The following is an 8,319-nucleotide window of genomic DNA, read 5'->3' as shown; positions in this document are numbered from 1 at the left end:
GATTGCCATGTATTGACACCTAAAAAATATGGTCACAATAAACACATATGCATGACTCATTGAAAGTAGAACTTGTGCCTCTATTCAAGATTCAATTAGGTTTTCCTTTTCCTTTCTCTGTCCCTGTTCGGGCGCCATATTTTATGTAACATCTACTTTCAAGAAAGCTTTGGAGGCTACATAATAAAATGAGGGACCAGAGACTTCGCATTTCAATGAGCCATGTGTATTATACCATAAAACACCATACAGTCAGTAACCATACACAATACATGAGGCATTCTTTCCCAAGGCAATACATCAGAATAATTCAGCTCTTTCAAATAATGTCTTTGGTAGCCAAGAGCTCAGTCTCTAGAGTCCCACAAGTAATAAGAAACAGTACTTAAGTGCAGAGCGGATGAGTTCACAACGGTCTGAATCCAAGTGTCCAAGCAGCGATTGATATTAGGAACAAACTATAGCTCAAGGCACAAACAGCAGATGACAAAGGTGTTGTTGATAAAACGCAGACAATTAATTCCATATTGATCGAGGGTTTAGTTATAGTTGAGTTGCTGCCTCATGCCTGCACGATGAACCCTCTGCATCAAACAAACAAACAAACTTAGTGCCACCATAACACATTTACATCTCATTTGAAAACACATTACTTAACATTACACATAGATTAGATAATAATTCATTACATTTATATATATATATATATATATATATACACTGATTGGCTTCATCACTCTGTCTCCTCTCCACCAGGTGTGTGGTGAGCGTTCTGGCGCACTATGGCTGCCGTCGCATCATCCAAGTGGATGCTGCACATTGGTGGTGGTTGAGGAGATTCCCCCTTCCATGTGAAGCGCTTTGAGTGCCTAGAAAAGCGCTATATAAATGTAATGAATTATTATTATTATTATTACAAACAAAGTACAAACTGAACACTTACATTTAAGCATAAGAACCACAGGTTCCTCAAATCAGGGAAAAACACGACCACACTGGTAGGGAAGCTTCTCCATGTGCATAACACATCCTTCCTCCCTACTCTACTTCTTCTACCATTTTATGCTACTAGGAACCCTCTTGACTAGAGTACCCCCCAGTGGTAGAACCAAATATGACACGGTACAGAGAGCTAATAAGACAAATGTAACTGCAGGCTGTTACAACGTGACGTTTTGTTTGAGAAAGCTTTATGCGAGGAGGCGTGATCTCTCATTAATATGTGTGGCATTTCACACCTGAGAAAGACAAAGACCCTCCCATAATGGCCCTATTACGAGGAGCCTTGCACAAAGAATGAGGAGATTTAAAAAAGAATGGCTTTTAGATTGTTTGGATTTATTTACAACACACACACACACACACTGCTTAGAATAAGTGAACACACCCATGCTAAAGTTGACTAAAAAGAGGAATAAAACATCTTAATGCCTTAATTAAAAAAATGAGGAAACCTCCAACCTTTAGGGACATGAATAATGTCCTTGAATTCTTTGTGAATGAATAATGTATCGCAAATAATTAAATGTTCTTCTTTAAAATACAGGGTGCATACATCTGGACACTTCTATCACACACCCTTCACCATATAGACATGGTTTTATTTCAGTTCAAAGTTAGAGTTGGAAACATCTTGAAAAGAAAATTGTCTTTTTCCATAAATGTCTTAGTTTGATCATACATATTTCAAAGTTGAGGATTCATTATTTTGATATAGCTTGCACTGTTAACACTTTAACATCTTAGTTGATTAGTTTATTGACAAAACATACTATATATTTAACATATGAGCAGAAACTCCTAACAAAAGCTTATTTGATGTCTATTTTAGAGTAAAAACTTTATCCAAAACTAGTCGAAATGTTGTCTTTTATTTAGTCTGTAACAGTGCGTATCTGTGCGTTCATTCATTAATTCATTCACACACACACACACACACACACACACACACACACACACACACACACACATGATTCACATTTAAACAGAATGCTATTTTTCCGTTTACAGACACTAAGGTTATTCTATATCGCGATTAGAACAAAACACTTGTAAGCATAAAACACTTACTTCTCAGCTGAATCTGTTGCTCATCCTCGAAGTGAAAATAACCAACACTTGTTCTGTGGTAAATGTCCCAGGATTGTTCCTCATATAGCCGCGCAAGACGACAGTAGATTAATCTGACAAAAAAATATAGTGTTTTCAGAGTTTATGGGCGTTGACGCGTCTCAATGTGTTGCTTCACATATTTGCGTTTGAATAGCGCGTGCTCTCCGTGGGCGTGTCACATAACCAGAGATAATCAGCTGAGAGAAAGATAATTAGAACGGCTGACACGTCTCTCTTTTTATATAGATGACATAAACGGAGAATATTTATTTTAGTTTTGAATCGGATCATTTAAAAGTACAAACTCAAATGATTTAAAAGATATATTGCTTATGGCTGGGTGAATAGTATTAGCTGAGTTGTGTTGAAGATTAGAGACGTGCTCCAGAAAACAAAGTTCACGGTGACCGAGAGGCAGAACGCACACCCTGTTTATTTTCTTTATTTTACAAAAGCACAATATTTTATTTCGATTGTATGTGGGCACATAAAAAAGTAGACATTTAACAGATTATTTTCTCATATTTCTTAACTCTATATGAACAGAAATTATAGTAGTACTTTAAGGCCCCATCCACACTACTGCGTTTTAGTTTAGAAACGGATAATTAAAACGAATACGATCTCCGTCCCCACCAGCGTTTTAGCTGCGTATTAGAATTGATCTCCGTCCACATTAAAACGACTGAAAACGTGGATCACGTGACCATTCACCAACACTGGGCATGCGCGTGCCGGTGTAAACACAACTTCATTGATAAAATTATCCCACCATGCTCTGGGTTAACCCCAAACCGACGCTCCATGTATGGTCAACGCCGCCGCTGCACACGGGAATTGTCACAGATCGCTCGAATAATAGCTTGACTCCGGCGCATGTAGGCAGTTATAGCGTTGTAAAATGCAGAATTTACTTGTACAACAGCTGCAAGCAAAGATATACGCCATGACTGATGACACCCAATCATAGAGCCGAGCGTGAGCCTCTACTACCTCATCGTTTCTAAAGTCCTCTGTTTTGACCCGTCTACACTAAAACGCCCTCCGGAGATTCAAAACGAAAAACAGATCGGCAGCGTTTCTAAACTTCTCCGTTTTGGGTCTCCGTTTTTGCCGTTTTAGTGTGGACGGGAGGTGCAAACGTAGCAAAAGGTCACCGTTTTTAAACGAAAACGCAGTAGTGTGGACTATTTTTCTGCTATGTGAAAAAAAAACGAGCAAAACGCGCCGGCGCGTTTCTGGTCCCCAGAGGGTTAACGAGCCCCATCCTATAAATTTATCTTCTACTTTCATTAATTTTGTCACTGTTAGTGTAACAGTTTTACTCTGGTTGTGTTTGTTTCCTATTCAATGAAGACAAAGCCGATTGAAGAGGTCTCAGGATCTTTATTCTGCAGAAATACAGAGCACAGTTAATATATTCTTTTTTTGTGGGATACACGTCTCTCCCCTTCAGTCTCATACAGCTCATACAGCACGGAGAAAGCAGCACGCTCGTCAGATGAGCGAGAGAGAGCACACCCGACCCCGTCAGCGGCAAATGTGCTTCTAAGATGTTAATTTAATCAACTAATAGTTACAAAACATAGGACAAATAATAAAATAAATTAAAATCACAAAATATAGTAAGCCACAAAACACAGGTCACCCTTAAATGGCATACAAAATAATATACAAGGGAAAATATAATTTCTTCACCACTTACTTGCATTAGTAAATACATTAGATGGAGAAAAATGTCAAAAATTACAGGTTAATTACACAAATAAACTTTCACATCAATTTTGCATACAGACCTCACTTTTTTTGTATGTATCAAACATTTCTCAACATAAAACACAATAAATAATTGAACATACCTGCAGAAATACAGAGCACAATTAATATATTCTTTTTTTGTGGGATACACGTCTCTCCCCTTCAGTCTCATACAGCTCATACAGCACGGAGAAAGCTAGTAAGCAAAACCAGTCTTAGTAAAACACTCAAGCAATTAACTACATTCAATTTCATGACATCACCACTTTTCATTTCACTTAAACATTGTTATCTCATGAAATAAGTCGATTACATAGTTTAATACACTTCAAAATGTTCTTACCAGCGCGCTCGTCAGATGAGCGAGAGAGAGCACACCCGACCCCGTCAGCGGCAAATGTGCTTCTAAAGATGTCGCTGTCCGCACATAGCACGAGGTATCGTATGCGTCACCAATATGTGCCCCATATAAAACAATATTCTGCACAAATGGTTCCCACTAGAACTATGTACATTGTACCGGATTACAACTCAGCACACAAATATGAAAACAAAAATAATTAAGTTTTGATGAAGTTCACAAACAATCTTCATTACATTTCACAATTTTTTTAAACCAGCTACATTAGCACAGATGATATTTCAAAACTGGTCATGTCTATGAATTCATCTACATGTTCTCTTGACCCCATGCCTACTGAGATTTAAAAAGAGTGTTTAACACTATTGTGCCCCTCTATCACTGGTATCATTAATCACTCTTTATCAACTGGTCAGGTTCCTTCAGCCTTAAGTTAGCTGCCATCACACCAGTCCTTAAAAAAGACTGGTTGTGATGTTGAGGATTTGTCTAACTATAGGCCTATTGCCCATCTACCTTTTCTGGTGAAGGTCCTGGAACGAGTTGTAGTTGGCCAGCTACAGCAATACCTGTCCATGAACAATCTCCTAGAACCATTTCAGTCTGGATTTAGATCAGGTCATAGTACTGAGACTGCTCTTGTCCGGGTCACAAATGATCTTCTCATTTCTGCTGATATGGGTGCCTGTAGTATTTTAGTCTTGTTAGACATCACTGCTGCTTTTGACACAATATCTCATGCTGTCCTTCTTGACAGATTGTCTGTATGGCTAGGAATCTCTGGTACTGCGTTTGAATGGTTTACATCCTATCTCACTAATCGATTCCAGTTTGTGTCTTTGTGTAAAAACAAATCTATACCTACACTAGTTCAGCAGGGTGTCCCACAAGGGTCTGTGCTTGGTCCCATCTTATTTAGCATTTATATGTTGCCTTTGGGTGACATCATTCGTAAGTTTGGGTTAGGGTTTCATTGTTATGCTGACGATACGCAGATCTGTATCAGCATGCACCCTAATCCAAACCTTGCAGTTACAGCTCTTACCACCAGCTTGGATGAGATAAAAGCCTGGATGAAAATGTATTTCTAAGATGACCTTAAATCTAGTGCCTGACGATCCTGCACTTTGCATTCTTAATTTGTACCAAAAGGACTGTATGTTAAACCGCAAAGAGAGGAAAATCACAGACTTATGCTTAGTACAAGCTAGACGCTTGATCTCTCTCTGTTGGAAAGATGTCAAGAGCCCTTCTATTGGTCGCTGGCTGAAAGAATTATCAGCATGCCTTATCCTTGAAAAGTTAACATACACAATGAAAAAGAAATCAGCCGAATTTAAAGAGATCTGGAATCCCTTTCTTGCATTTTTGGAGAACTGTGAGGCCGAGGAAACTCTGGAAATTTGAAGGTGATATGTACCTAACTGTCTGTACTTCCTAAGCTATGTATGATTATATAATGTCGTTATCCAGTGTGTGTTTTTTTTTTTGGGGTGGGGGGAGTGGATTCCTTTATAGTTTGATTGTTATACGCTTTGTTAAATGTATTAACATGTAACCTTGTTAATTGTTAAAATTCAATAAATACATGTTTATAAAAAAAAATAAAAGCCTGGATGCACAACTTTCTTAAGCTTAACGAATCAAAAACAGAACTTCTATTTGTCGGTACGCCAACGGGTTTACTTAAACTTAACAGTTCAAATTTGATTACTGGCCATGACTTTGTTACTCCGTCCTCACAAGTGCGCAATCTTGGCGTTGTCTTTGACCCAGAACTGATGTTCAATGCCCACATTAAAATGATATCAAAAACTGCATTTTTCCATCTTAGAAATATCACTAGACTACGACCGTTTTTATCGCTCCCAGATGCAGAAAGGCTTATTCACGCCTTTATTACGCCGAGGCTTGATTACTGCAATGCACTCTATGCTGGTCTCCCAAATCGATTCATCAAAAAACTACAATATATTCAAAATTCAGCCGCCCGGCTTTTGACACATACACCTGCTCGACAACATATTTCCCCGGTACTCCATGACTTGCATTGTGTCATGAATTATGTGGCTATTGTTCCTTTTTTTGGCCATGTGAGGTCCTCAGTGTTCTTTTTATGTTGTTGTTGTTTTATGCCTGCCACATGTTCTCATTATTGATTTATTAGTTTCACCTGAACCTTGTTAAGCTGCCTATTTAAAACCCCTGTTTTCTTGAGTTCTTTGTTCAGTCTTGAGTTGACACCGGTGCAGTCTTGTTTGATTATACCTGTCTGTGAGTTATTATTCAGAGTATTTTTGTTTGTTACCGACCTGTACATGCCTGTTGTTTGGATTATGAGTTTCCCTCCTGCTTTTGGATTATTCACTGATTCTGACTGAGACAGACCTTTGTCTAGATTATACTTTTTGTTTTTGCCATTCCTTGTTGGATACTTTTGCCCTGCTTTTCAAGTAAAGCCCTTGAACTGAGTTCTTGTCTCTCCTTCTGCATTTTGAGTTGAATACACCACATTGTGGCACCAAGGTAGTGCTTTGCCCTGCTACGCAGGAGACCCGGCTTTGATTCCCAGTCGGACGTAACACATTGGCTGCCTATACAAGCACGTATCGAAATCAAAACACTGGTTTTAACGTAAAAAGCGATTCAGCATCGATATAAATTAAAATCAATGGGTGGTTGAGCATTTTCGGTCTCAGCACCACGTCTACGGAATGCTTTACCATCGGGAATTAGAGACTCTCCAACATTGGACTGTTTAAGAATTCTTTAAAGACACACCTTTTTAGAGCTGCTTATTGCAAATGAATGTGTTTGTTTTATTGTATTTTACTGTTTTTTTTTTTGTTTTTTTTGTATATTGTAGCGCTTTGAGTTTAAGAAAAGCGCGTTATAAATAAAATGCATTATTATTGAAAAATCTTGTGAGTATTCACTCTAATTGCTAGTTCAGGTTTGGCTGAAGGCTGCAGTTTGTCCGGTCAGAACAATGATGTCTCACTCAGGTTATATTCCAAATCGTAGGTTTATTAAATGTGCATAGATGTGTGGTTCTGTGAATACAAAATAAAGATATAAATATATATAAATGTATATAAATCACAAACAACTTATTTGGTAAAATACTGACGAATAGCGGTGAAATATAACACAATACAATCTCTATGATGATATACTTGAAAAAGTGGGAATGGATGTGTGTGCGCTAACGCTGTACACGAGCTGTGCACGAGCTGTGCATGCGAGCATGACTACTGCTGCATGTGCGGTCGAACCGAGATGTAAACAACTGAGCGCATGCGCGCGACCTGAGATACAACCGTGCATTGGTGATTATAAGGAATAAATGTAACTATTATACGTATGACATCAATATAAATGGAATGGCAGTAATGTCACAGCAGTAGAATATAATTAAGTAAACAACCTTAAATGTAAACACAGCTACAGGCGGATTAGCATGCGCTGAGAACGTTCAACAATTATGTGATTACTTACAGTGTGATGCACGCACACGCACAATCGATAAATCTCCTTCGATTTGGGCTAATGCACTCTATTTCACTCTACAAACTATATACAGTATTCAGCCGATCTCCATTTCCCTTTATTATCCGTCTACTCTCTTCCCCTTCACTTCGCGAACTCCGGTGGAAAGTTTGGAACAGTCCATTTCTCGCTGAATGACAGGGGTGACTGGGAGAGTCCATGTGCCCAAGGGGAGCACTTTCTACAGCCGCCCCCAAATTCACAGTGTGAATTTGCCAACTTTAAGTGACTTTGCTACATTAAATCTAAAGCTAGTCGGGAAGAGAGGGCAGACAAATAATTTTGGCTACAGGTCGGGTGTAAGTTTTGCCGTTAACCTGTATTTCCGCAGATCTGACTCTCTTGTCCAACCCAGGAAAGACCTGAACAATTATCCCTACGGGCCAAAGAGCGCGGGGCAGTTGTTGGTCCACGATCATGACTGTGTCACCGACTTGCAGGTCAGCTTCTTCAGTCCTCCATTTCTGTCTGATTTGGAGGTTGGGTAGGTAGTGCTGAATAAAGTGCCTCCAAAAGTGGTCAGCCAAGAGCTGGCTATG

General features: G+C 38.9%; 1 long non-coding RNA gene across 1 annotated transcript; it reads right to left on the bottom strand.

The window, feature by feature from the left end:
- Nucleotides 1-204: 204 nt before the first annotated feature.
- LOC130071072 (uncharacterized) lies at nucleotides 205-1,159 on the bottom strand. The gene is made up of 2 exons (XR_008803956.1): nucleotides 944-1,159; nucleotides 205-584 (listed from the first exon to the last, which is right to left on the bottom strand). It is a non-coding gene; the product is annotated as an uncharacterized LOC130071072 (long non-coding RNA).
- Nucleotides 1,160-8,319: the final 7,160 nt, after the last annotated feature.

This window comes from Rhinichthys klamathensis, unplaced genomic scaffold, assembly GCF_029890125.1.
Source record: "Rhinichthys klamathensis goyatoka isolate OS25496 unplaced genomic scaffold, OSU_Roscu_1.1 h1tg000429l_1, whole genome shotgun sequence".
In the NCBI taxonomy this organism is placed as follows: domain Eukaryota; kingdom Metazoa; phylum Chordata; class Actinopteri; order Cypriniformes; family Leuciscidae; genus Rhinichthys; species Rhinichthys klamathensis.
Note: the sequence above shows the minus strand (reverse complement) of the source record. Positions and strands in the feature narration are given on the sequence as shown.